The sequence below is a fragment of the Callorhinus ursinus genome, unplaced genomic scaffold (assembly GCF_003265705.2).
Source record: "Callorhinus ursinus isolate GAN/ISIS: 27379988/994484 unplaced genomic scaffold, GSC_fseal_2.0 scaffold1, whole genome shotgun sequence".
Taxonomy (NCBI): Eukaryota; Metazoa; Chordata; class Mammalia; order Carnivora; family Otariidae; genus Callorhinus; species Callorhinus ursinus.
In genome coordinates, this window is record NW_027397063.1 from 93,660,157 (window position 1) to 93,687,865 (window position 27,709).

A 27,709-nucleotide genomic window follows, 5' to 3' on the forward strand; every position below is an offset into this window, starting at 1 on the left:
ATGACCTGAGCAGAAATCAACAGTCAGACACTTAGCCAACTGAGCCACCCAGGCACCCCCAGAAAAGGTTTACCTAGTAAGTGACAGATGAACGGAGACCTGAAGGAAATGAAGGAGAAAGCTATGTGGCTATGTGGGAAGCATGTGCCAGGCAAAGAGAATAGTAAATGCAAAGGCCCTGGGCATGAACACACTTAGGGTGTTGAGGCTTAGAAAAGATAGGCAGAGTGAGCACGGGAGGGAATAGCAGGAGAGGAGGGGCTTTTGTTTATTCTGGATTATCCAAAGTATATGCAATTGACTGGCTTCAGTAGGTGCAGGGTAAGAAAAGAAGGAGGGGAGGGTGAAAGGACAGGAAGCACATTTCACTGAGCTTCTACCAAGTACCTGATAAAAGACATTATCTCATTCAATCCACACTCCTATCCTATGGAACTGGTGTTGTTAACACCTGTTTTACAGATGAGGCACTGAGAAGCTAGGAGACAGAGCTAGGAATGGGCATAACGAAATTTAAATGCAGATCCTTCCAACTCCAAAGTTGAAGCCCTTAATCATTACGCTCCTCTGCTTTCCTGGGACAGCCAACGGTACCAGCTGTAAAAGGGAGAATATTCAAATTAAATGAGTCCCACAAAGGGAAAAAAAATACAGTTACAAAGCTGATACCCATGCAATCCTTCTACTCAGGGTTTCTTATTTTTTCCAGATCACCCAAAAGAAGAAAATGTGCTAACTGATGTAAAAGATACTTTCAAAAATTGAGGATGAAGGGTCGATTTGGGAGCAAAGTAGCAGAGATGCAGCCCAAAAATACCTTCCACAGAGTCTAGGCAGCTCATTCTACCCCTTCCCCCAACCCCACCCCTAAATCCAGCCCCTGGTCAGAAGCAACCTCTCAATCTATCTTTTGGATATATATATCCAAAAGGAAAAGATGATGGGGGCAAGAGATGATGCTCGCAGGTTTTCTTTTGCTTTACTCCATTCTTGCATAACGGCATCTAAGCAAACAGCATGAACCTTTATCTATGATGTACACAAGCTGTTCAAAGAACAGTCGGAGAGATTTATTCCTTTAAGTATTCCCAGGCCAGGGTTTCCTAAACTCTCAGCTTTGAATTAAGAAGAGGTAGAGAGGAGAAAATCTGTGTATGTTGGTTGGTTCCCTGACTGAAGAGAAAGTATTCCCTTTCTCAGCTTTAAGTTCAGATTTAGGGGAAAATAGTAAAGTGATTTCCCCGAGATCTACCCCATTAGGTCTTTAGGGAAACAGCTAACTGAAACCACCAGCACTGAGAACTGGTTAGCAAAACCACTCTGAGACCAAAGAGCTGCAGACAAAAACTGCTGGGGGCGGGGGGCCCTGTGAAGCTTTACAAAGAGGTAAGTGGGGACATGTTTGTGGTTTTCCTAAAAGTAGATATGAATATAATTAAGCAGTGCCAAGATAGTTTAAATTCACCTGGGGAAATGTACTTAACTTGTAAATATAATTTGGATTACTTTAAAACTGCTCAATGTTGTGTCAAAATAAATTTGCTACACAAAGTTATTCTTTAGTGTTTTATCTTCTAAACCAAATCCTGAAACACTATAAACAGGCACAAATAATGTCCCTGATTTTACAGCTAGAGAAAAGGAGGACTGGTGGTGATGCATGGCACTGACTAGTTACACATGACAGTCAAAACTGGGGTCTCGGGGCACCTGGGTGGCTCAGTTGGTTGGGCGACTGCCTTCGGCTCGGGTCGTGATCCCAGAGTCCTGGGATCGAATCCCACGTCGGGCTCACTGATCAGTGGGGAGCCTGCTTCTCCTTCTGACCCTCTCCCCTCTCATGCTGTCTCTCTCTCCCAAATAAATAAATAAAATCTTTAAAAAAAAAAAAAAAACTGGGGTCTGAAGCTTGCCTGGCTAACTTTAGAGCAGTAGTTCCCACCTAGGGGTGATTTTTGCCTCCTGAAGGGTATTTGGTAATATCTGAAAACAGTTCTGTTTGTCACAATCTGGGGTGGGGGTGGGGGTTGAGCAGGCGCCAAGGATGCTGCTAAACATCCTACAATGAACAGGACAGCCTCCACGACATTGAAGAACTACCTGGCCCAAAAGGCCAACCGTATCCAGGTTGAGAAACCCTGATCTGAAGTTAATTAGAAAAAGGTGTATTTGTTTTAGATAGAGATAGATAGATAGATAGATAGATAGATAGATAGATAGATAGATGATAGATAGATAGATAGATAGATAGATAAAGTTGGAAAAATTACTGGGGAAAACAATACTTATTGATGGATCAACATTTTGAAGATGAAAAGGTATAGCAATACATGACACAGTGTGCTGTCTGGGTGGGACTTTCCCATCCTCCAGTCCCTAAGTAACATTTCTCCCCAGAAGTATTATTCCCTGCACGGCAGGGTGAGGTTCACCAGCTAACGTATAAGAAGCAGCTTTTCTTTTCAGTTAGATATGGACCCAGTCAAGACAACAACCAGCCACTGCCTCAGATCAGACCATGTCACTATCACCCCCTGGGTTTCTTCTTTCTATAAAGTGGAGGTAACACTCTTGCTCTCAGAGGGTGTTGTTTGGATTAATCAGCCCATTAAGAACTGCATGTTTTATAATGAGCACAAAAAAGGCTAAGTGTTTTTAGATGTTACAAATGATGCTTGTTGCTTGGAGCACTTGAAAGAATAATATTAAAAAGATGCAAATCAAACTACAAAGTGAACAACATCTCTTCCCCTCATCCCAGACCAAATGCGCCTTTCAGTGAATATTCTGACTTAAAATTTCATATTATTTGCATGTGGCTGGAAGCTAGAGTTTTATCATGAGGACAGCTATTTGCGTGAGGACACCTGTCACAGTAGGGTTCTCAAATACCTCAGCCAACTCTGAATGTATTTTTCCCACTCACCAACTATCAGATTTAATATAGTGATCATCTTTTCTCTAAACAGTCCTATAAGTAATTTGACATCCCAGACCACAGAACCTGAACGTACTTAACACATTAAAACAATTTTCCCATAAGCCAAAAGTTGAACCTTTCCAGATAAAAACAACGATAACAAAATCAAAATTCAATTTCTAAAAGTCAAACCTATAGAAGAATTAAATTTCATGGAAAATAGCCTGCACCACTTTAATAGGCTGAAATTAAGTAATGTGTACAACCACTGTACACATGGAAAGAAGCAGCTCTCACTGTATTTCCTATCATAAAACACATTTGATGGTTGGGAGGCTTTTCATTCAGCAAGGTTACCATAGGTAATCTCCCACTCCATAGACAGCAACTTGAAACAGAAACGTGTAAATGAGCACTTGAGTTATTATAGTCCCTCTCCCCAGCAGAGGACTCTATCAGTCTCAAACTATGGCCCCTTCAGGTCCCATCCAGCTCTAAGATTCCATTTTTCTAATACTTGAAAAAGGTTAACAGATTCTTAATGACCTACACATTCCAAGTCTTTTCTCTTTCTATCAAAAATTCCTAAATCTTATTCCATGCTCAAGGAAGCAGAGCATAATTCCCCAGTCCTTAAGTGTGGGCTGCACATAGTATCTTCTTTCCAAAGAGCTTAATATGAAAAAGGGGGAAGGAAGGGAAGGGTAACTTTACAGTGGAGAAACCTGACAAACATCATCTCAGTCAGATGACTGAGGTCAACATCAACAGTCCTAAGTCAGATTGATTACGTACCCTGGATATGATGTGGTAAGAATGGCACCTTAGCTCTATGGTCTTCTTCCCTAAAAAAACCGTACCCCCAATTTAATCATGAGAAAAACATCTTACAAACACAAACCGAGGGGCGCCTAGGTGGCTCAGTCCTTAAGCGTCTGCCTTCAGCTCAGGTCATGATCCCAGGGTCCTGGGATCGAGATCAAGCCCCGCATCAGGCTACCTGCTCAGCGGGAAGCCTGCTTCTCCCTCTCCCACTCCCCCTGCTTGTGTTCCCTCTCTTGCAGTCTCTCTCTCTCTCTGTAAAATAAATAAATAAAATCTTAAAAAAAAAAAAACTGAGAGACATTCCACAGTGAGCTTTCCTGGTTGGTAATCATATATATCAATGCGCCTCAGGGTGATGATGCATCCTGACGCCATGGAAGCTTCCCATTTGGGACCCTCCCATACCTGGCCCTATGCATCACTTCATTGGCTAGTCCTCATTTGTATTCTTTATAATAAAACTGTAATCATAAGTATAGTCCTTTCCTAAGTTCCGGTCATTCCAAGGAATTACTTACCCTGAGAAATAGTTAGTGGAAACCCCTGAATTTATATAACTCCTTGGTCAGAAACACAGGTGGTCTAGCAACCCTGAAGCCTCCGGCTGATGTATGAAATGAGAAGAGTTTTGTGAAGAACTGTGACCTCAACCTGTGAATGTGCACTAACTAACTCATTCTGATGGTTAGCATCAGAATTGCTTTGCAAGTAAAAATTTTGTTTCTTAACGATGTAGCAATACTGGTTCCTCAGTTTTGACTAAGGTAAGATGTTAGTAAGAGCAGAACTGGATGTAGAGTATGTGTGAACTCTTTGTACTGTCTTTACAACTTTTTCTGCAAGCCTAAAACTATTCTAAAAAATTTATTTTAAAAAATATACCTTTATCTCTATTCTAAGCTACCATCAAATATGAGTGATGTTCAGAACAAATTTGTTACTTAGGTGGTCATAACTTTTCATATCATGCCACAATATCCCAAAAAGAGTTATCATAAACTGAAGGTCACTAAGAAAAATAATTAAAAGTTAATTATATGAGCATATTACTTTAATCACCTCTCATTAGCTAACACAAAAATTCGTTATGTGTATTACGCCTCACTTTGATTTTTAATCCACTTATTTCACTATATTAAGATAAGGCTCTCATTCCCATTCTCCCCAAAGGATAATATTATGTATGTTATCTGGGTACATGCTGAGATTAGACTATTACCACAACAGTTCAGCCATGATAATTAACACACACGCATAGATCTTAGGCTTAAGAGAAACTCCAAACTCCCCTCACATCAAACTCCAGATGCTGGCCTATGAGGTCCCTCAAGATCTGGCCCTTGTCTGAACAGTTCCATCCTTCTATTCATGGAGCATAACAAGCTCACTACCACTTTTCTGCTCCCTGGTGCCTCTGCCTGGAATGTTCTACCTCCAGATCTTAACACTGCTGGATCCTTCTTGTTATTCAGGTCTCAGTAAAATGTCACTTTATTCAAGAGGCCTTTCCTGTCCACCCAATCTAAAGAAGCGCTTCTAACACTAGATTTCTCTCTCTCCTTGTTTGTTTGTTTTTTTGTCACATTGCTAATCACCACCTGATATTTTCTAGTTTGTTTTTTATCTCTTTCTACCTATGCATTAGAATGTAAATTTCATAAGAACACAGACACTGCCTGCCTTAATCATTGCTCTAAGCCCCCCTGGAACAGTGCCTGAAACAGAGCAGGTGCTCAATAAATGGTTTTTGAATGAACGAATGAAGTGGAACCAGATTTAAAGAAAACCATGCAATAAAACTAAATTATGAGCTATTAAGGGAAAGGAATGAATTTATTATGAAATTTATTAAATGCTAGCTAATTATACTCCAGGTTCATCAGATACGTTATCTCATTAAATCTTCATAAAACCCTGCAAAGTACATATTATTAACCCTATTGACTATTTACAGATGAAGGCTGGGGGAAGCCTAGTAAGTAGTTCAACGGCAAAAATAACATAACTTCACATCTGACTGACTCAAAGCCTGTGTGCTCTTTCCACTCCTTCTTTAAGGTATACACCCAATTCTTCATGTATGACCCTCTTTAAAAAATGGTCTCATGACCACTGGGAGTCTAGGAGAATGCCACCCGCAGTGACTGTGTTATGACCTTAGCCTTGATAAAACTAGCGCATAAGACCAGACAGCAGAAAAGCACTTATGGAGCCAGCCACAAAGCATGAGCATACTGTGAGCTGTGAGGTGTTTCCAAGTCAAAGACCTTCTGAGAGTACTGGCCACCTTTCCGGCAGTTGATGACCTACCCACGAGAACATGGCCCTCGCGAAGGACCTCCTGCACCTGCCCCGGGAGAGGAGAAGAGGAAGCACAAAAAGCAGTGCCCGGTGCAGAGCCCCCACTCCTGCTCCACGGACATGAAGTGCCTGGGCTGCCACAAAATCCCCACCGTCTGTAGCCACGCAAAAACAGTAGTTCTGTGTGCCAGCTGCTCTGCTGGCCTCTGCCAGCCCACAGGAGGAAAAGCAAGCTTACAGAAGGATGCTCCTTCAGGCCGAAACAGCACTAAAAGCTCCCTGAAGCAAGGTGAGTGGGACACGATCCCAATAAACAGATTTTGGATAAAAGTAAATAAACAAATAAATGTAAATAAATAAATAAATGTATTGGCCAAAACAGCTCAAATTCAAATGAAGATGACTTAAAGAAGCCTTTTAGTGCCTAGAATCCTCTACGAACACTGTACAGCCGGCAAATAACTCTACCAAATCAGCTTAACCCTGACTAACATAATCCTTAACAATTTCCTTCCCCAGTCAAACATACACATTTTGACCAAAATGAATGAGAAAATATGAAGTTACATACATATATCTAAATGCCAACCCTTCAATGACCAGGATATGGCTGGTTTTCCCATGGTAGGTTCTGCTATCCCTCAGCAATTTCCCCGAAGCCTAACTTTGTCCCCCTGTCCTATCTCTATGAAGAATATCCAACAGCTAAAAATGATCATCTAAACTCTCACAAATAGTATCAAATATATAAACATCGTGTCATTAATTAGTGTTAGACTCCATCAAAATAGGCTAATAAACCTATGTTGTAACTAAGAAATGTATCAATGCCCTACCTCACAAAGCACCAAACCCAAATAGCTACACAGACAAATTCTACCAAATTTTCAAAGGAATGAATAATTCTAATGATATTTAAATGTGTGGGAGTAAAAGGTAGAAAGATATAAAATTCTTTGTATACTGCCAGAAAAAAAACTGATGCAAGCACCCTTTAAAAAAGATAAAAACCCATAGAGCCATCTCATTTATGATTCATACAGATATTCATGTAAATATCAATAAAGAAATCTTAATGAAAATATCAATAAACAGAATCCGTCAATACTTTAAAAAGATAATACATGATGATCATGTGAGGTTTTTACTAGTAAGACAAAGATGGCTCAGTATTAGGAGATTTACCAGATCTCTTTAGCAGGTCAAAGGAGAAAAAAATGGTAATATTTATAAATTTAGAAACATGTTTGACAAAATTCAATATAAATTCCTAATTTTAAAAATTCTTTTTTTAAGATTTATCTATTTTAGAGAGAGAGAGAAAGAGAGCACACAGAGGGGAGGGACAGAGGGAGAGGGCGAGTCCCAAACAGACGCACCGAGCATGGAGCCCCACTCAGGGCTTGATCCCACCACCCCTAAGATCACGACCTGAGCCAAAACCAAGAGTCCGACGGTCAGCTGACTGCACCACCCAGGCATGCCTTAAAAATTCTTAATAAAACAAAAAAGTAGTTATAGTTCCTTAACGTGATTATATGTGGGGATATGTGTGTATCTGAAATCCAAGGCCTATATTGTGACTAATGATAAAATTCTAGAAACAATCCTACTAAATTCAGGAGCAAAACATAGATACACATTATCACCACTATTATTTAACACTATCCGAAAAGTATGAGTCAATGCAATTAGAAGAGAGAAAGAAATGAAAGACCCAACCAGCAAAAGAAGAGGCAAAATTATCAGTATTTACATTTAATATAACTGGATAAAAAGAAGACCTGTGAGATGAAACTGGAAAAACTATTACAAACAAAAAAACTTGGAAAACATTATGCCAAAAAAAGATCCCATTTATAAGAGCAGTAACTAAACAAAAAATTCCTAAGAATAAGTTTAATAACAAACGTAAAAAAACTATACGAACTTTAAGACTCCAGAAAGCCATAATACAGTTTCAAATAAATTTTAAATGTATCCTGTTCCTGGGTATTGTAAAATTATCAACTTCTCTCAATTAAATTACAAAGGCAATGCAATCTCAATAAAAATACTAACAGAATTTTTGTCATTGTTGTCATTTGCAATCAGATAAGCTGATTCTCAAGGTCAGATAATAAAATGAAACAGGCTAGTATAGCTAGGAAAATTCCAGATTTTTTTTTAAAGATTTTATTAATTATTTGACAGAGAGAGACACAGCGAGAGAGGGAACACAAGCAGGGGGAGTAGGAGAGGGAGAAGCAGGCTCCCAAGGAGCAGGGAGCCCGATGCGGGACCCGATCCCAGGACCCTGAGATCACGACCTGAGCCGAAGGCAGATGCTTAACGACTGAGCCACCCAGGCGCCCCAAAAATTCTAGATTTTTTAAAATACTGTAAAGCTATAGTGATTAAAAGTTTGCACTGAGAGCATGAAAAGCAATGAAATAGAAAAATGTCCAGCAATAGACCCACTTATATAAGAATTTAGTATACAATAAAACTTCAAACAGGTGGAAAAAACAAAGATTCTAGTAGGCTGGAAAAATAAAACTAAATTTCTATCTCCCCCACTTCTCCTAACAATAAATTCCAATTGATCAAAGGTAAATATAATTAATCCATGAAAATACTAGAAGAAAACAACAGATAATCTTTCTTGCCTCTAAATGTGAAAGTGCTTTCTAAGTAAAACACAAAATCCCAAAACTGTAAAATAGTTAAATTAAAAAAAAAACAGAAAATAGTTAAATTTGACAGCATAAGAATTTTTTTTAAATATACAAAGAAAAAAGTGTCATAAGTCAAAACATAAACAAACTGCAAAATATACCGGCAGCACATACAACAAAGGGCAAATTTTCTTATATAGAGAGAAGGGAACTCTTACAACTTGATCAGAAAAGATCAATAAAGCAATAAGAAAAAGGCAAAGGACATGAAACCAGAAGTTCACAAAACAAATACTAACAAATGGCTTTTAATCCATAAGATGTTCAACTTTAGTCATAAACAAAGAAAAGTTAAAAAATGAGATAACATTTTCACCTAGCCAACAGGCAAAGGTCAAAAAGTTTTAAATGCAGTGTTCTGGTAAGAATGTGGGGATTCAGGTACTCTGACCTAGCACTAATGGTATAAATTGGTCAACCCCCAAGAACCTCCTTTGACTGTATCTATCAAAATTGGAACTATATACCCTTTGACCCAGCTTCTAGAATTCCACTTCTAGAAATTTATCCCAAAGATAAAACACATGGGAAAGATATATGTAAAAAAAATAGATAAATTTTTATATATAACAGTCTCTAAGAGCAAAAACCTGGGGAAATTTTAAATGTTCATTGGCAAGGGATGGTTAAGTAATGAACAGTTCACCCAGACAATGGAATACTGAGCAGCCAGTTAAAAGGACCGCAATAGACCTGAAAAAGTACAAGGAGCAGTAGAGTTTACATAATATGTTCCCATTTCTATGAAAAGGGAACTGGAACCACATATGTTTGTGCATGCTTAAACTATTACTCAAAATATGAAACAGGAAACTGATAAATAGTTGTTTCTGGGGAGGGAGACATGGAGTTGAAGGAAAGATCTGGAGTAGAAGGGAATTTGTTACTGAACATTGTTTTTACAGTGTTTGAGTTTTTTAGTTTGGGTATTTTTATTTCTTTATTTTATATATTATATTATATATATATATAATTTTTTTTAAGTAGGCTCCATGCCCAGCATGGAGTCCAGTGTGGGGCTTGAACTCACAACCCGGAGATCGAGACCTGAGCTGAGACCAAGAGTCAGACACTTAAACAACTGGGCCACCCAGGGGCCCTAGATTGGGCATTTTTAAGTTATAAAAAGAATATATCCTTAATCTTAGTTTCAGACATGGTACTTACAAAACACCAATTTTACTTCTAAATAAATGTTTTTCTTTTTAAATAAATAAAATAACCATTTACTATTTCTTACACAAAGCTTAAAATTATATAGAACATTCACAATGTTCTATGAAGTGAACTTTCAAAATTCTTTCCTATAAAAACATAGATACTAAGACCCTTAAGCACAAGTCTAATGATTTAACCACTGGTTTTGAATACCTAGCACACTGGTTAACAAAGAGTAAGCAAATACTTTATAAACGCTTGTTGGAGGAGATAAAGCAAAAATGAACTGAGTAAAACAAAACATACTCCCCGCTATTAGCCTTTCATATAGGAGAAACAACTTCCGTGTTGTGTCAAAAGCTTAGAAGTTTTCAGTCACCTTCAGAACAACCACAGAGCCAGATATAATGGTTCGAGTGGATTCTTGATAACATAGTCTTTCCCAAACAATCACCACTTTTGTCTTCCCAATTCTGGCTTGTTGATCAGTACACCTTTTCTTCAATCTCCCAGTTCTTCCCTCAGGGTAAGGTTTATCTGGGACAAATAAAAGTACTCTTCTTTTCAACAATCCCAACTGACCACTGATCTATCTAAAATTCAATATTTATCCAAAATTCTGTACTTACTACATAGGAGGAACACAGTAAGAATTTGTTGAGATAAATTAACATTTGACAGGGTGATTACACAAGGAAATGAACTCACCTTTGGGTGAGAGCATACAGGGGAGAAAACAAAAACAATCTTAAAAGTACTATTTAGTAAGTATAAAGCCCAACCTTTTGTGGACTGTTCAACACACAAGGTAAACTTCAGAGCCTACCAATTCTTCCCTGTTTCACGGGGAATACAGAGTAAGTGTAACCTGACCTCATTTTATACTGTGTGGCATTTTTTTTTTCCATTTTCTCTTCCAACAGTGAGTGCTATCTAATATCCATTAAAACTCCAGCATTTTCTGCAAGATACTCTTATTGCTGATTAACTATTCATATAGTAGAAGATGGTTTGCTTGGCTCTTTACAACCCTTTCCAGTCCATTATCAATATCAAGACACAGTCCAACAGCCACATAACTCCAGCATATGATACTATATATGAATGAAACAGTGTAGCAGATGAGAACAGTATTAAACCATTTAAAAAATACAGTGAAGATACAGATATATACATCCTAAAATTATTTTGCTACAAGTTACCCTAATAGAATGAAAACATTATTGTACATTCAAAGATGCCAAATCCATTATTAGGTAGTTGCTCAGGTGATAGCTGAATTCAACTTGTTTATAAATAGTAGTTCACATCCATTATGCAGCCTTCCTAGATACTTCGGACCTAAAAGAAAGTTAGGATTCTCTTCCAAATTCCTCTTTGGTACTTCAAAAAGCTTACAGCTAGAGCCATCTCTTCTGCCTCTAAGGCATTTCTTCAGTCCAATAACTGATTCCCAAGAGTAGTTCTAATCAAGCATCCCTACATAATTACAAAGAGTCTTTGGAAAACTCCAGGAGACCATGTGGATTGAAGAGTGAAAAAAAACAGGCAATTAATCAAGGGCTGAGGTGAGGGGGTGGCTTTTTTTTAGTGAATCCAGTTAGCCACCAACTTTTGATGCCTTCTATTTAATGTTTTTTTTTAAGATTTTATTTATTTATTTTTTATTTGAGAGAGAGAGAATGAGAGATAGAGAGCACGAGAGGGAAGAGGGTCAGAGGGAGAAGCAGACTCCCCGCTGAGCAGGGAGCCCGATGCGGGACTCCATCCCAGGACTCCAGGATCATGACCCGAGCCGAAGGCAGCCGCTCAACCAACTGAGCCACCCAGGCGTTTTTACATAGTACATGATAAATACCATTCTATTCGTGAGAATCACTGAAAAGTGTGCATGTTCAACTGTATCACCATGATGAAATATTTGTCCTGAAAAAATTCAGATGAGATGGAAGTCATTTGGTCCTAAAATCTTTGGATAAAAGCTGCTCTGAGGGAAGAGGCCTCTTTCACAGTTCTGGACTCCCTCCAGAGTCCTTCTGGACTTCTTTGATGATAAACAGACCCAGCTCTGGAAGCATGTACATTTCCCCAGTTGCTCAGAAGTTCCACTAGACCAGGAACAGATGATGGTAATTTTTTTATGTCTTCTTTTTATTATTATTATTATTATTCTAATTCCAATATGGTGAAGTGTTATATTAGTTTCAGGTGTACAATATAGTGATTCAACAGTCCCATACATCACCCAGTGCTTAACAGGACAAGTGCCCTCCTTAATCCCCATCACCTATTTCACCCATCCCCCCACCCACCTCCCTCTGGTAACCATCAAATTGTTCTCTATAGTTAACAGTCTGTTTCTTGCTTTCTCTTTTTCTTTTTTCCCTTTGCTGGTTTATTTTGCTTTTTAAATTCCACATATGAGTGAAATCATATGGTATTTATCTTTCTCTGACTGACTTATTTCACTTAGCATTATACTCTCTAGCTTCATCCATGTCATTACAAATGGCAAGATTTCATTCTTTTTTATGGCTAAATAGTATTCCATTGTGTTTCTATACCACCTCTTCTTTTTTTTTTTTCTTTAAGTTTTTCTTTAAATTCCAGTTAGTTAACACGAAGCACAACACTAGTTTCTGGTGTACAATACAGTAATTCAACACTTCCATACAACATCCAGTGCTTGTCACAACAAGTGTATCCATTAATTCCCATCACCTATTAACTCATTCTCCCACCCACCTCCTCTCTGGTAACCATCAGTTTGTTCTCTATAGTTAAGAGTCTGTTTCATGATTTGCCTCTCTCTCTGCCTCTCTCTCTCTCTCTCTCTCTCTCTCTCTTTCCTCTTTGCTCATTTGTTTTGATTCTTAAATTCCACATATGAGTGAACTCATATGATATTTGTCTTTCTCTGATTTATTTCACTTAGCATAATACTCTCTAGCTCCATCCATGTCATTGCAAATGGCAAAATTTCATTCTTTTTAATGGCTGAGTAATATTCCATTCTGTCTATATACCACATCTTCTTTATCCATTCATTAGTCGATGGACATTTGGGCTCTTTCCATGATTTAGATAATGATGCTATAAATAAACATTGAGGTGCAGTATCCTTTTGAATTCGTATTTTTGTACGCTTTGGATAAATATCTAGTAGTGCAATTGTTAGATCATAGGGTAGTTCTATTTTTAACTTTTTGAGGAATCTCCATACTGCTTTCCACAGTGGCTGCACCACTTTGCATTCCCCCCAACAGTACAAGAGGGTTCCCCTTTCTCTGCATCCTCATCAACACTTGTTGTTTCTTGTGTTGTTGATTTTAGCTGTTCTGAGGGGTGTGAGGTGATATCTCATTGTGGTTTTGATTAGCATTTCCCTGATGATGAGTGATGTTGAGCATCTTTTCATGTGTCTATCGGTCATCTATTTGTCTTCTTTGGAAAAATGTTCGTGCCTTCTACCCATTTTTTAACTAGATTATTCATTTTGGGGGTGTTCAGTTTTATAAGTTCTTTATAGATTTTGGATACTAACTCTTTATCAGATATGTCATTTGCAAATATCTTCTCCCATTCCGTAGGTTGCCTTTTAGTATTGTTGATTATTTCCTCCACTGTGCAGAAGCTTTTTATTTTGATGAAGTCCCAATAGTTTGTTCTTACTTTTATTTCCCTTGCCTCAGGAGATATATCTAGAAAAAAGCTGCTATGGCTGATGTCCAAGAGGTTACTGCCTGTGTTCTCTTCTAGGATTTTTATGGTTTCAGGTTTCACATTTAGGTCTTTCATCCATTTTGAATTTATTTTTTGTGTATGGTGTAATAACGTGTTCCAGTTTCATTCTTTAGCATGTTGTTTTCCCAATACCATGTGTTGAAGAGACTGTCTTTTACCAATACCATGTGTTGAAGAGACTGTCTTTTACCAATTGGCTATTCTTTCCTGCTTTGTTGAAGATTAGTTGACCATATAATTGTGGGTTCATTTCTGAGTTTTCTCTTCTGTTCCATTGATTTACATGTCTGTTTTTGTGCCAGTACCATACTGTGTTTTTTTTTTAATACCATACTTTTTTTGATCTTTACAGCTTTGTAATATAACTTGAAGTCTGGAATTGTGATACCTCCAGCTTTGTTTTTCTTTTTCAAGGTTGCTTTGGCTATTTGGGGTCTTTTGTGGTTCCATACAAATTTTGGGATTGTTTGTTCTACCTCTGTGAAAAATGATGGTGGTAATTTGATAGGGATTGCATTAAATGTATAGATTGCTTTGAGCAATATACACATTTTAATAATATTTGTTCTTCCAATCCATGAGCATGGAATGTCTTTCCATTAAAGAAATGTCATCTTCAATTGCTTTCATCAGCGTTTTATAGTTTTCAGAGTACAGCAGACCACAGTAACTTTTACAAAAGATTACTGAGAGTATATATCAATCACCATTTTGAAAGGAAAAAATTTTTAAACCTTCCAGAAACTTTAAACAGTGTTGGAATGTAGAACAACACAATTCAATAAATAAGCACTGCTACAGGATATTTAAAAGTTAAGTAAAAATTAAGCAGGTTATATGATTAGACATAAAAATAGTTTAAGTATAAACTCTATAAAGTGACAGGCAGAATGACAACTCTCTTTTTGTACTTAACAACTCTTCTAAGCTTTACGTACCTAAAAATTTTTTTCAATCAGCATATATTACTTTTGAAATAATAATAAAAATACAGATTCAAAAAAATATCAATCTAAATTGTTAATCTAAACTTTAAATAAGTTAATCTCAGTCATGTAGAAATAATCAATTCCAATCCTTCAGAAATCAACTAAGTGTAAATACAAATACATTTTATGTATTTTTTTCAAAAACTAGTTAAAGAAACAAACTTAAACCTTCCCATATAAGCCAGAAGAACTGATTTCTCAATCCATTAAACTAATAAAACAGAGCCCAGATTTGGCAGATATTCAGAAATCTTCAACATGCTCAGTTAGTTTCGTGGGAACTACACTGTAGTTCACATGCACTGAACTGTAACTAAATATATGTCATTTTATGTCCAAGAACAATTTCAGTCAACATGGTGTTGGTGGCAGTGCTGAAAATGCACCCCCAAATCAACTTTAGGATGGACATTAGATGGGACAAACCTCTATGCAAAAGGTCACACAACCGTCATGACACCCACCCTGTAAAAGAAAGACTTCCATGAAATAAAGATAGCTAATGACATTGATCTGGCAAAACTAAATAAACAGAATGGGGAGAGTGACTGCTAATGGGTAGAGGTTTCTTCTCAGGGTTGAACAAAATGCTCTTGAATGAGACAGTGGTGGTAAATACCCGTACTAAAACCCCTTGACCTGCACATTTTAAAGGGGTAGATTTTATGGTATGTGAATTACGCCTTAATTTTTTTAAACTAACTAATAAATCTCAAGAAATAAAACAATGGCTGAAAATGACTAATGACATTCTGAAATGCACGTATAATATTTTAGCACAGCCATTAGCAGGGCCCAAAAAAGTTAAACAAGACCCACAATGCAAGGCTAATATCCTGGTGATTTCAGAGTTAATGTGATCAGTACTTTGATTTCAAAAAGAAGATATGAAGAGCCTCGAACTCAATCCCCCAATTTTTATTCTTCCTCTGGGAAGCTGCCTTCTGAAAAATTCCCCATGGTTTTCTAAATATGTCCAGACAAAAGCAAAGGAAACACACTGAAGTCCATTACTTCCAGAAGTAGCCAGTCCTTCAGCCTTATCACCTTGTTCGATGGCAGGAGATGAGCACCCACAAGTGCAGCCAGCATTGTGCCGTCTTCCTCCACCATAGGATTTCTTTCATGTGCCTTGAGCTCTTTTGAGTGTGGAATGCTTTTAGAGAAGACATCTAAGAGGTCTGTGCAGCTGAGCCAATTTCCTTTTCTTTTAGTACAATGGACAACTTTTTGGTTTCAATGGACTTCTATAGTATGGACAAATAAAAGCAAAGAACACATCACCTATTTGCAGAGGACGATCTACAAGATCATTCAGCCAATCTGTGTCCAAATGCAAGAGCCTGCAGGACTGAAATCCCTTTCCAGGAGATGTGCTTTTTAAACCACAAGAAAATAAAAGCATGTAATGAGGCCAGCTATAACTGTCAGCCATAGCTCTTAAGAGTTTACATAAAGCCAAGCATGAGAAGCTTTGAATGTCACTAAAGAGAAAAACAATTTTTTTCCTAAAAACTAAAGGATAATGGCAAGAAGGGAACATGAGCGGGGCTTCTGGGGTACTGGTAATATCCTGTTCCTTGAGTTAGGTGTTGAAGGCATGTGTGTGTTTAGTTTGTGAAAATTCATCAAGCTGTACAATTATGACATGCACTTTTCTGAATGTGTGTGTGTCGTAAAAAATTTTAAAAGGGAAACAGAATTGCTGCATAAATATTAATAGTTCCTTACTTATTAATATTAATAAGTATTAATGGTTTCTTAACTAAACTAAAACATAAGTTTAAGAGTAAGGATGATGAATAAAGCACTACAATGCCAGGCTAAACCCTTTACATACACTTTATTTTACAATGAGATAACACAGTCTCATATTTTAAAAAAGGGCTGGACCATGTCCGCTCTATAAATATGTCTACGACCCAATATCTAGCAGGGGACTGGTATAGCAGGATATTTGGTTCAACTGTAAATGACCTCTGAGTGAGTCTAAACCCCCTACACTGTCAAGGAACGGAGCCCTTCACTTGAAACACCCACAACCCAAGGATAAACAGGGAGTTCAAAAACAATCAAACTTTTCCTGCTATTTCTCTACTTCCTCCTACCAAGGGGGCTTTCATGAAAGCTGGGCTAGAAAAACAGCTCTTTCCAACCCAAACATCCCTCACCACTCCACACACTCAGGTGGCTGTTCTAGTTGTCCCCTTATAATTCCACAGAAGTCTGGCTAGGCCTGCAATTCTTTTAAGCACATTTTTGAACCTGGGTCCAAAGGAGTCTTTGCCAAGTGCAAGTAAGAAGCAAAAGAATGACCATTTTTCTTTTTGTATCCTGAAGATTTCTTAAGACCAAATCCCTACTAATTTAACTTCAGGGGCTAATGAAATTTTGGTATGATGGCATTATATTATAATAAACTGTCAGCTACTAAAATTTAAATTTTGAAAAACCAGTTATCAAGCACCTTCTTTTGCTAGACACTACAGGGTTCTCTATATCCTTTATTTCAAATTAACCCTCAAAACAGCTAACATTTACTGTGCCTACTATGTGCCAGGCATCACTTTAAGTATTTCACATTTATTAATTCATTTAATGTCATAACAGTCCTACAAGGTAATTACTAATACAATTATTCTCATTTTTCATATGAAGAAATTGAGGTCTTTTTAAAGGTTGAGAAATTTACCAAAGGGCACACAACTAGAAGTAGCTGAGTGAAGATCTGAAGCCAGGCAATTAGGTGTGAGAGTCCACAGCCTTAGCCACTGTCCTCCATTGCCTTTCACCACTCAGTGAAGCAGATATTATCCCCCTGGCAGAGAAGGCAATACTGAGTTCAAAGTACATAATTTACTTGCCCAAGGTCAGACAGCTAGTAATGAATGCGCCTGGATTCAAATCCAGCCCTACAGGAGGTCAAAGTCCATGCTATTTTTATTCTCTTCCCAGGTTACTGGACTTAGTGATAAAACAGAACTGACACCTAGCTTCTTTGCAGTGAACCAAGGATTGAAAAGAAGCCATCTAAAGCACATTCCCCCAACACCTCTGCTTGCTTTCTCAAAGCTTCAGGATCTTTTGTATAGTACTGTTTGCTTTTTTCAGAGTTTACATATTTTTTTACAGCAGAAAGTGGCAAAGAAAAGAATGCAATAACAGGAACATGTTAACCATAAGTGACTGCAATACAGAGTATAGCTGGGCAAAGCATTTTTAGACTCTCTACTGTAGAAAATGTATAGTAAGCACAGCAACTAAGCCCTCTTATTGTGGCTTATGCACAAAAAAGAGAAGAAAATATATTTTCATACCTTATTATTTTACCAGGCAGAGTTTTCATTGTGTTGTTCAAGTGTCTGGATGTGTTTGAGAGAGTTTCTGGGCCCAGAGCCTTTAAAGTCCTCAAGACAGGTTTTCAGCAAAGTCTGCTTCCCAAGGATACGGCATAGTTTCTCTGCCCTGGCACTACTGACATTTAGGCTGGAAACTTCTTTGTTGTAAGGGGGGATGTCCTGTGCATTGTAGGATGTTTAGCAGTATCTTTGGTTTCTATGCACTGTACACCAGTAATATAACTTCTCCCATGCCCCCAGCAGTTGTGACAACCAGTATGTCACCAAACATTGCAAAAAGTCCTCTAGGTGGAGGCACCTGGGTGGCTCAGTCTGTCAACTCAGTCAGCTCTTGGTTTCCGTTCAGGTCATGATCTTGGGTCGTGATCTCGGGTCATGAGATCAAGCCCTGTGTTGGGCTCATCCTGAGCACAGAGTCAGCCTGAGATTCTTTCCCCCTCACTCTCCCTCCCCTTCTGCTCCTCCCCCTGCTAGTTCACACGTGCGTGCGTGCACTCTCTCTCTAAAATAAATAAACAAAATCTTTAAATCTAAAATCTTTTAAAAAAAAAATTTCTCTAGGGAAAAAAAATCATCCCGTGTTGAGAAACACTGGGACAGGTCTCCAATTCTAATAGTTCAAATTATTCTTACTTTTGACCCCCTCTCACTTTTGTCCTTATTTGTATTATTCTCATCTGTAGTGGCTGCTTTATAAACATCCTTATTTGTTTTGCATATTCAGACAGGGACCATGTTTATACTTTTACAACTCCACAGCTGCAAGTCATTCGTTCTGTTTAAAGGACTCAACAAAATGTCAAAATGTCAAGAAATCCAGGTGCTCCTTAAAAAAAATACTAACTCTGAAGAAAGGGTATATGGAAGTTCCTTGTACTAGTCTTGTAATTTTTCTGTAAGTTTGAAATTATATCAGTATAAAAAGTTGCAAAAATATTTTTAGAAATATAAGAGAAAAGATTTGCAAATCATATCTGACAAGGGGTTAATATCTAGAACATAAAAACTGCTAAAACTCAACAACAACAACCAAAAAAAACAAATAACCTGGTTAAAAAATGGCCAAAAGACTTGAACAGACATTTCTCTAAAGATGATATACCAATGGCCAATAAGGATATGAAAATATACTCAACATCGTTAATCATTAGAGAAATGCAAATCAAAATCCCACCCATTAGGATGGCTACTATTTAAGAAACAGAAAATAATAGTTTTGTCAAGTATGTAGAGAAGTAGGAACTCTTGTGCACTGTTGTAGGAGTGTAAAATGGGGCAACCACTATGGAAAATAGCACGGCAGTTCCTCAAAAAATTAAAAATAGAACTACCATATGATCCAGCCATCTCACTTCTAGGTATATATCCAAAAGAATTGAAAGCAAGATTTTGAAGAAATATTTACACATCTATGTTCATAGCAGCATTATTCACAATAGCAAAGAGATGGAAACAACCCAGATACCCATTGCCAGATGAATGGATAAACAAAATGTGGTATATACATACAATAGAATATTATTCAGCCTTAAAACAGAAGGAATTTGGGGTGCCTGGGTGGCTCAGTCAGTTAACATCTGCCTTCAGCTCAGGTCATGATCTCAAAGTTCTGGGATTGAGCCCACATGGGCTCCCTGCTCAGTGGGGACTCTGTTTCTCCCTCTCCCTCTGCCCGCCACCCTGCTTGTGCTCTCTCTCTCTCTGCTTCTCTCTCTCTCTCTCTCTGCTTCTCTCTCTCTTAAATAAGTAAAATCTTTTTCATAAAAAGGAAGGAAATCTTAATGCATTCTACAACATGGATGAATTTTGAGAACATTCTGCTAAATGAAATAAGCCAGTCACAAAAAGACAAATACTGAATGATTAATTTAAGAAACATTTACGGGGTACCCACTCTGTATAAAACACCGAGGTGGTACGGTATATCCAATGTAGACATACAAGAACCGATGAGTGAAAACAGGCATAATGCTAGCCTAAACATCCCTCCCCATAACTTGTACCCAATTTCAGGAAAGTAAAAATGTTTTTCAACTCAGATTCAATACTGCCAAGGAAATATCATGTTCTCATCCTGAGACCCCACCTTTCTCTGAAATGATTATTAGTGTAATTACATGGGTGAAAAAAACCACAAAGCAACTTCTGTTTCCCATGGCTGGTTGAGCTGAGAAAGAGGAAGCTAATGGTGTTACCTGTTAAGAAGTGAGTTATTATGGTTTTCAATATGATTCATAAAGCTCCCCAAAGTGGAAAATGTCCCTTTTGTACATGAGAATTCTATAAACTCCTTCATGCTGGACGTTTTCTTAAAATGCCATTCCTTTAACTCAATAATTAGCATAGAGGAAACTAGTATATTTTGATGACATTATATAAAATAAAATAAGGTTGATGATTTCTATTCCTTTCAAAAGTATTCCCACACTATCAATAAGCAGTTTTCCATTCATACAACTTATTTGACGCCTCTCTTCTTTGAACATAAATCAAGAATGTTTGAGTTCCAAAATCTTCCTGGGGGGGTGGGGGGCGGGGGCAGAAAAGAGGGTGAGAGAGAATCTTAAGCTCCACACCCAGCATGGAGCCCGAGGCGGCGGTGGGGGGGGGGGCGGGGGGGCCTTGATCTCATGACCCTGAGAGATCATGACCCGAGCGGAAATCAATGCTTAACCAACTGAGCCACCCAGGCACCCTGAATTCCAAATCTTAAATCTATGAATCACTGTTTCCACCCCCAGGCAGCTGAAATTGTTCATTTACATTTCCCCACTCTCTGACACTCACTAAATACTACATATAATATTACTTTGCATGATGCTTTTGGGAGGGAAGCTATAGATTTTTCAACTGAGCTCTAGGATGTGTTCTTTTGTACTTACATTTAAAAACTGAGGCATGACTAGTGTCCTATAATCAATAACACTACTAACCAAATAACTGAGCCACCTTTTAGAAGCGTACATTGAGGTGAATCTGAAAATGTTGCCTAGCTTCCTCTAAGGAGCCAGCCTCAATTCCCCAAATTCCTGCCTTACAACCAGAAATAGTTACCTGTCAAACACATGAAAATCACTTGCCTAGACTATCCTGCAGAATTCTCCATATTTTTGTTTTCCTTGGTCATTATTTAAAGGACTTCTGGGTGGACTACACACTGCATAAGCTATGAGAGTTGATGAAAGAAATAAAGAGAATAAACACAAGTGAATAGTATAAATAAATTACTTCACCTCCTCAACTTGATTCCATTCCCATATACTTGAAACATTTATTACAGATAATCTAAAGCGTTAGATACCTCAGAGATGACCCCCATACGAATGCCTTGCCAAGCCATCCTTACAAAAAGACAGTGTGGTGCAGAGAAGAGGACTTTAGAATCAGACAGACATGGGAAATATTTTAATCCCCGCTCTGCCACTTAGCAGGTGTGTAAGCCTGGGCACACAGAAGTCTGAGCTTCAGTACCCGCAACTGTAGAATGGGATAACAACTGCCTCAAAAAAACCATGAGGACTCAGCAAGAAAGAATCAGTACAAGCACCTGATATGCTGCACGCATTCAAAAGCCAGAATGAGCAGAGACCTTTGGTATCCAACACATACAAGACATAGAAAATGCAGTCACACAACTTGGTGTTTCCTTTTCATTTGTTGGGCATTATTCTTTCTAGAATTACTGTAAGGCACTGTTATTATTAAAACAAGCATCTGGGACAGTGCAGGCACACCACAGGAACACATCAGAGGCTTGAAACTCAAGGAAGCTGGAATCTGGTTGGAGAGAAAAAATACCTTCAAAAACGAAAAGTAACAAAAAATGTTCAATTGCCCATGACAGACAATAAGTTCAGAGGAGGGAATGATTACTTAAAGCTGACACGACCAAGCAAGAACTCATGAAAGAGCTAGAAATTGAGGGGAGCCTTGAAATTAGGACAAGACACCAGGTATGAGAAGAGGAATAAGAACTCTCAGAGAACGGAACAGAGCTGACAAAGGAGCGGCAGTGGACATATGTATCCGTCGGGCATTCAGGGAATAATAGACCATTTTTGCTGTAGTGCAGACTTTTGTGTAGAGGAGCCACAGAAGATAAGGTTGAGTAAGGTAAAGTAGTCAGGGACGAATTAGAAGAACCCAAAAATATTTTTTTTCAAAGAAATAAATCATGGTTGGTATAAATTACAGACTTTTAAAAAAGAAACAATGTATAACCTAGTGAGCTGAGAAGACTGATCTATCAGAGATATCAGTGAGTGGGCTGGACAGAAGAGAGACTAGAAACTAAGTGATGGGTTAAGAAGCCATGGTCACAGTCCAAGCAGGAAGCGATGAAAGGCTGAATTAGCATGGTGGTGGTATGAATATAAAAGAGGGAGACGGGGCTCCTGGGTGGCTCAGTCGTTAAGCTTCTGCCTTCAGCTCAGGTCATGATCCCAGGGTCCTGGGACTGAGCCCCACATTGGGCTCCCTGCTCAGAGGGGAGCCTGCTTCTCTCCCTCTCCCACTCCCCCTGCTTGTGTTCCTTCTCTCGCTGTGTCTCTCTCTGTCAAATAAATAAATAAAATCTTAAAAAATAAATAAATAATAAATAAAATCTTAAAAAAAACACTTCATAACTACTAGAATGATTAAAATTAAAAAGACTGGCAAGGATGTGGAACAACTAGAATTCTCATACATTACTGATGGAAATGTAAAACAATACAACCACTTTGGAAAATAGTTTAGCAATTTTTTAAAAACTTAACCTACACCTATCATATTATCTAACAATTCTACTCCTAGGTATTTGCCCAAGAGAAATGCCTATGTCCATACAAAGACTTATACATGAATGTTCACAGTCAAAAACTGAAAGCAACTTAAATGTCCAACAATAAGACAATGGATAAACAAATTTTGGTATATCCATACAATATAATAGTAAGTGATAAAAACGAATCTACTGTTGATAGATGCAGCAACATGGATGAATTTCAAAATGATTATGCTGAGTGGTAAAAAAAGCCAGAAAACAAAAAAGAAGTGCATGCCGTACATCTCCATGTATATAAAAATGTTACAAGATGCAAACTAAGTCTATAAGGACAGAAAGCAGATTGATGGTTGCCTAGGGATGAAGGGGGTACTAAAGGAAGACAGAAGAAAGGTATTACCAAAGGGCATTAAGAGACTTTAAACAGTGTTGGATATGTTCATTATCTTGATGGTGGTGATAGTTTCACAAATATATGCAAAACTGATCAAATCACATATATTAAATATATGCAGTTTCTTTTATGCCAATCATACCTCAGCTATTTTTAAAAACAGTTGGGACAATAGGCAAAATTTGAATATAGACCGTGTATCAGATAATCATATCTTAACAATGGTAAATTTTTAAAACTGAAGAAAGTGGATGTCCTAATCCCCATAACATAAAGTCACCACAAAGGCTGGGGATGAGAGATTCTCTCTGGCAAACCGGGAACATCATTTGGGCACTTCCACTATTATCCTATTTTTGAGAGAGAGAGAGAGAAAAAAAAACTAGCTGTCCTCTTCATCGAAGAATTCTCTCTTAAGCAGTATTTCCAAAGTACATGCCTGCCTGTACTCTTTCATGTCTAAAACTGTTTGCATTACATAATCCTTTGGGGATAAACAATTTCCATCTCTGTGTGGCTCTAACAGGAAGGTGCAGAGAATGTCTCTGGCTGCTGTCATGTTCTTGGTTCTGTACCCATGTGCTTCTTTAGCAGCAACCACTTGGATCTTCTACATGGCATTAAAAACACAAGCTTCTTTTCCAAGAATTCTTTGCTGCTCAGAGAGTCTCGCTCTTAGACAAACCCATGGCCAGACAGTTATCAAAATAGTCTAGACCTACAGGTACCTTATCAGGTACTCAGGAGGGATGCCAGAAAAATGGGAATGGTCAGAATCCTAGATAGGTCTCTCTCCTGAAATCACTGCAGGATAAAATCCCCCAGCGTCTCAAGCCATAGGCAAGAAAGAAACAGCAAGTGTAAACTTTTTGTATGTATTTATGAGCATAAATTACCGGGCTAAGTGCCCATCTCCATATTCCCATCTGGTGTCAAAGATATGGCTGGCACTTAGATTAAAAATAAAGCACTCAATATGGCATTATAATTATCCTTCTAAAATTGACTTTAAAAATAATCAGGATAAATTAATCTTACTTCCAACTCCAAAAGCCACATATTTATATGCTGCTTTGTATCTTTAACAAACTAAATTTTCTCAAAGTGATCACACATAGAAATATACAATATGCTCTCTTTAAAAGAAGAGAAGTTCTTGTCATCTGAAAATCTCAAAATATTCATCAATTTCTTATTGTTATCTTTCAGAAGGTACAGTGAAACAGTACCATTCACAAATTTACACAAACTCAAGATACTCTTTTCTTATCATCTAAAACACTGTAAAACTCTATTTTATATGCATATATTTTATTCTGTACTGTACATTACTTTGGACATGTAGTTATACATTTATAATTACGTATAACTCTACAGAATAAGAGGTGAAAATCACACACTCTTCTTTATGGGCAATTTGAGGGATCTTACCTAAGATTTTGTCTCTGTACACTAACACTACCTAACCCCACTTTAGGATGAGAACCTTGTGTAAGCAGCTGCAGTTTCCTTACAAGACAGGTAACAGAAATAGGGCAAGGATTTTCTACAAAGGAAATCCCAGAGAAAATAAGGACAACCTTCACCAAAACCAGCAGCAGCGGCAGGGCAAGATGGCCCCAGACTTCCCACTCCTCTAGAACCAGTGTGAGACATTCCTGTGTGTATCTTGCTAGGTCTTCATAACCTGCAGAATCAGTATTCTATATGGTTAGATACTGTACTTACTGTTTAGACTAATGCTTTCTGGGACATTCCCATGATCTGGATCTACAGATGATAATTTTTCCCCAAAGCAGAAAAGACAGTGTTCTCCCCTTCAGGTAATCAATGCACACTAATTTTCAGCATCACATCTACACCAAGTTCTAGTCCATCCTCATGATCATTCATTCTCTTGATTACCATACCGTGAATATCCTTTCTTCTTTGACTCTTATTTTACCTTTGGATTTCATCTTTCATTATATCAGTAAAGATACTTTAGCCTTATTATCCATAAACTGAAGCCATTTCACATTTCTCTGATCTCAACCTTTAAAATAATCCCAAATATAGGAATATAACGCTCACTGTCGTGTGTATTACAGAACATTATTCTGTTCTAGTTAATGCAAGGAGGCAGGAAACAAAAACATAAAGTTTAACTATTTAGAAAGAAGGAGACAAAATTACATTATTTGTAGGGAATATGATTGCATATCTCTTAAAAGAAAAAAAAAAGTAGAGAGAATGAATCACCAGAAAAGCCACTAAATCTAAATAGGAAGTTTCGTCAGGCAGCATTTCCATAGACTGGTAATCAACAGTTAGGAAAATATAATGAAAAGATGGCCTCAATGTAATCAATTTATAGCAGCAGCAGCAGGATGACTACTCCATCCTCACACACAGAATTTTACTCCAATTCAGCCTACAGAAAAATCAGAAGACTAATGCCCTCCCTTCTCACTGGAGCCCAGACCACTGCCAGGCCATCCCCCTCTAAAATGTATACAAAAATTCTGACCCTCCCAGGAATCTCTTCCCTCGGGCCTGGTGTAGATCAGAATATTTTAAAACAAAATAACAAAATTTAAGATAATTAATAATTAGGAGACAAAAATCCTACTGAATTTGAACAAATTCATTGTCTAAAACAGGAAGGTAGCAAAAGAGAAATGGATAGCCCACAAAAGAACTGCTAGGATACCTTCACATTTATCAGCAGTGCTACCTGTACTGAACACACAGTCATGTATTAGAGCAAAAAGCACCTTGCTGTTCTCCAAACACTCAGGCCACTCTTTGTTGCTAGCTTATACAGAACAGAGAGAAAATCTGAGTCAGAAAACTACCTAATAGTTTCTTAAGACTTGTTGGAGCCCTTAAATACCAAATCTATATCTCAGCTCCCAGGCAAAGTCACCTGTAAGCCAATCCAAAACTAAGATGGTTTCCCCTTTTCTAAAGTCTTCTAAAGCTTTCTTTTTTCCTCACGTCAGTGTTATATACTTTACAGCAACATTCTTCAATGAGTTTGCTAATGTGCAGACAAGGAATGTTCCAGGACACCTTCTCTGAACTCCCTTCCCAACGGTGTGGCCCACCCAACAACTGTTCCCACTTCCCCTTCTTCCTAGCTAACAAAACTCTAGCCTTGTTCGCCTTTCTAAGCTGTCATGACCTCCAGAGAAGACTGGGCTCCTCCCCAGACCAAGGTGAATTATGTTGGGTCAGAGTTCATCGTGGTGATGTAATTCCCATGACCAAGTCATTTGTTTAGGCATGGACACAATTCTGGCCTAGGAGATGTGGGGGTGTTTCTAGAAAGGTTTCCTTGGGCTTTAAGAACACAGGACAGGTATAATTTCTTTTTTTATGTCTCTGGATATAGTTATATAAAGACTTGAAGTCACTGAACTGCTTGATCAACCAACTTTGGAAATATCCACACTTCCGGGCCTTTTGTTAAGTGAGATAATAAATGACCCTAGTGTTTAAACTGCTTCCACTAGAGTTTTCTGTCATTTGCAACCAAAACCTCCCAAATAATATACCATGTAAATGTCCAGCTAGAATTTATTCCACCTATGGCCTAAGCATCTGACAATGGACATAAAAGACAAAACTAACCAATCTGTAAAACTTGAAGAGGACATTTCCTTTATTGCCAAAACAGCTCATCACAAAGAGGAGCTATTATTGATCATCTGGAAACTATTCTTTCTTGGTAAAATCACCTTGTGTCTCCTTTCTTTGAGACGAGTGTTTCTCCTATAAATCTGATGTACTTATTTAATATGAGGGGAGGAAGGTTTTTGATTACCATAATCTTATTGACTTACAAATGGTCACAACCTAACCCTAATATATCTCTGTTGAGGCCAAACTAAGAGAAACAGGTTTAAACCAAAGGCAAATAGTTCATATATAAGGATGGATTTCCTGAAAGAAAAGACTATAGAAAAAAAATTCTCCGTGGACAGTATGGACTCTCCTTGATGAAAGTCTTTAAAAATAGAGTACTCATGTAGCTGTGAAGCCTTAGGCACCATATTTGGATTATATGACAATTCAAGATTCCTGCCAGGCCTATCTAAAGAGAAAATGTATCTTCTTTCTAAACAGAAAAGTAGAAAACCTCTAAGTGTTTAAATAAAAGAGAAGCAGAAACTTCTTAACCCCAAATTCTGGGTCAGTCATGTTTATCATATACCTATGCAAACCAGTTGTTATATTAAATTCACCTCATTATTCTAGAGAGCAAAAAAGTAAACAGTATGACAAAAAATCTGACTATGTCTCAATTTCCAGAAAATACAAGTGTCAGTAAGAGACTTATTTGACCAGAAAATGTCCAGTGACTAATTAAACTGAAAGTTAATTTATTTAATTAAAAAGAGATCTGAAAGCACCTACTAGATTAAAAAGAAATGGTATGTACTTACCAGAACAAAACAGTTTTTGCCCAAATGGCAATTCTATAACTAAAAGAATAATTTTTAAATGGTTTTTTTGTTGTTGTTTTTTGATTTTGTTTTTTAAGATTTATTTA

At 37.7% G+C, this 27,709-nt stretch overlaps 1 protein-coding gene across 1 annotated transcript in view; it reads right to left on the reverse strand.

Moving 5' to 3' along the window:
* The window catches only part of PPM1L (protein phosphatase, Mg2+/Mn2+ dependent 1L), a 290,579-nt gene that overhangs the window by 253,007 nt on the left and 9,863 nt on the right, over positions 1-27,709 (reverse strand). The window lies entirely within an intron of this gene.